Source organism: Dermacentor albipictus, chromosome 2 (assembly GCF_038994185.2).
Source record: "Dermacentor albipictus isolate Rhodes 1998 colony chromosome 2, USDA_Dalb.pri_finalv2, whole genome shotgun sequence".
NCBI lineage: Eukaryota > Metazoa > Arthropoda > Arachnida > Ixodida > Ixodidae > Dermacentor > Dermacentor albipictus.
The window spans coordinates 178887260-178890184 of record NC_091822.1 but is presented as its reverse complement, the minus strand read 5'-3'; positions in this window follow the sequence as shown (position 1 = coordinate 178890184).

Below are 2925 nucleotides of genomic sequence, written 5' to 3'. Positions count from 1 at the left end.
CGTGTCTGCTTTGTTCCTTTTCTTTTCCTGGACAAAAGTTGCTTCCCAAAGACAATGGGTCATTAAAAACGGATTTCAACTTCACCAAGTGGTGTAGCTTAACTTCCACTTCCTTTGCAAAAAAGTATCGTAAATGTTGCTACCGATGTGCTAAGCAAATCAGTTGTTAATTATCACTCTGCAAGACCGCTCGTGCAAGACCGCTCGTGCAAGACCGCTCGTGCAAGACCGCTCGTGCAAGACCGCTCGTGCAAGACCGCTCGTGCAAGACCGCTCGTGCAAGACCGCTCGTGCAAGACCGCTCGTGCAAGACCGCTCGTGCAAGACCGCTCGTGCAAGACCGCTCGTGCAAGACCGCTCGTGCAAGACCGCTCGTGCAAGACCGCTCGTGCAAGACCGCTCGTGCACTTCGTGTACGTGGTCAATATTCTACCAGGGTTCCACACTACGGTGTACCTGATAATTAGATGGTGCTTTGGATGCGTGAAACCTAAGCACTGGTTTTCGTTATCATCGCAATGTGTAATATCTTTAGGATAGTTTTAAGAGCCAAGGATATAAGCTGGCGTAGCGTCGATTAATACCGATGTAACACGGGACTACCAATACTCCGCACATAGACCATTCAACTTTCAGAGACGAATTATTTCAAGGGAGGTGGGTGAATGCCACATGGTTTCCACTTCAGCTCTTAGCAGAAAGCGCCACATATCCTTGGCGCTTGCGTTGCATCGAAAGAAAGGTTTAAAAATCGCCGTTCGAGCACTCCGTACAGATGGTTAACCAGCGAAACTGAAACGTGTGGCCCCGGTGTTTATCACTGCATTAATCCGAACGGTTCATTTAGCGATGGCTTGGTAGGCTACCGGATTCTCGGTGCGCAGTTGCCGATTCCACTCGGCTGCACGAGCCTGTTCTTGTGCCCGGGCTGCTGCATCGTCACGGCATCGACGAGCTCGTTCCCGGTTCTGCTGGCGGCGTTCCTGATCGAAAGCTGCCTGTTCCTCAGGAGTGGGTATGACGCGTGGCCTTTCCATTTCGGAGCCGGAGGGAAACTGCTGCGAGCGCAATCGGCTGCGATGGCGAGTAACGACGTCACTATGGCGCAGCCAATCGCGCGCCTCTTTTCGCTTAAGCGCTGGAGGAGTTTTCGGCCTACAGGTGACACACGGACGGACGAATCAGCTAGCCACGTTTGCTTGATATACCCTCAGGGCCGAAACAGTAGAGATGGGGGTGTGAAACAATAAATACAAAGAATAAGATCGCTGAATGAAAGCAGCATGTGAAACATAAATCAATGCATGATTAACACGGCTTTTATAAAAGGAGGTACGAAAATTGGATGTAACATACAAGTTCGCTATTACCAAATAAACAATGAAACTAAATAAAACAAGATTGAACATTAACATAACCATAGCAGGTACAAAAACAGGCTCTATAAAATATTAGCCATGGGGTTTTTAAGTTTCATGATTTAGAATTTTAGTGACATTTTCGGGAAAGTGATTCCACTCGTAAGGTGTGCGTAGGAGGAAGGAAAGCGACAATGAATTCCTTCTGAAAGAAGGTATGCCGACCTTATTAGCATGGTGTAATCTTCGGTATGTGCAGTGCAGTGACAGCAGTTCTTTGTGTAATTCTGGGTGACGAAAGATTTTATCGAAAAAAGAGCTCTTTCGCGGTTCTGCTCGCGGCGTTACTGATCAAAAGAGTCCTGCTCCTCAGGAATGCATATGACGCGTGGCCTACGCGTTTCGGATCCGGAGAGAGACATCTGCGAGCGTAATCCGCTGCGACGGAGAGCAACGACATCAGTACTGGCGTAGCCAATCTCGCGCCTCTTTTCATACATATGCATGGGGTTGCGCCGGAGGAGTTCTCGGCGTACAGGCAGCAGACGGACGGGCGAATCGCCTAGCGATTTACAGCTTCGATGTAAAAATGAACCTAACTGCGCCTTAGAATGAATTTACGCCTTATTTTATTCTGTAAAATGTGTTGTAATTGTTTTTTTAGTTATGACCAAACAGCGCGCTTGCACAGCGTCTGTAGGTAGCAGTAGCCAAGTGTAAATGTGGTAAAAGCGAAGTAAGACGCAACAGTGACGGAGGAAAGAAATTCTGCCGATCGCACTCACCGTAGGAAACAACGTTGTGCGAAGCACACGGTCGATACAGGCAGCTAGCTATGCAGCATTGTTTGGGGCTCCTAAAAGCGTTACCAGGTTGACTAGTGTGTTTTTTGCAAAACCGATGTGTTATGTGTGTGACGCGCGTACAGTGAAATATATTTGACCCGAGTGCGCGCGTTTCACGACGGCAGCAAGTTGAGGACGACGGTAACAACGATTGCATGGTTTCTACGAACGACCCAATTAATGTGAAAGAGGGGCATGGAGAACGAGATGGGTAAGAAAATGCAGAATATAAATGTTCGCTAACGGCTGCCCGTGGTATCACTTGGAGGACTCAAATGGGTGTCTTGACGGCCATACTGCAGTTCAATCTGAAGTCTCTGTCCTTTTTAGCCATCCGAAAGAGTGGCATGGTGCAAGGCTGCCTCGTTCAGCCTTGGCCGAGCCGTGATGACGCTGCCAGGGTGGAAGTTCCTGTAGCGTTTTCGTACTCGGACACTGTGCTCCAGGAACGAGCGCGCCTCTGTTTAAGTGGCCTGCTAACGACGAGAAGGGCTGTCAATGTCCGGTACGAGCTTTGGTAGGAAAGAGGAGCAGGCGCGATGTTGTGCGCCGCTCAGAAATCAATGCTCACGGGAAACTTGATTTTCAGACGCTGTTTTAAAAGGTGCAACCATCTCCCGGCACGTGTGCTGCTGAGGTGTCATGTGCAACATGAGATTGTTTTTTTAATATGTACGTTTTTTTTCGTTGCGCTGGGAAGTGTGTCTGCATAAATGTGTTCT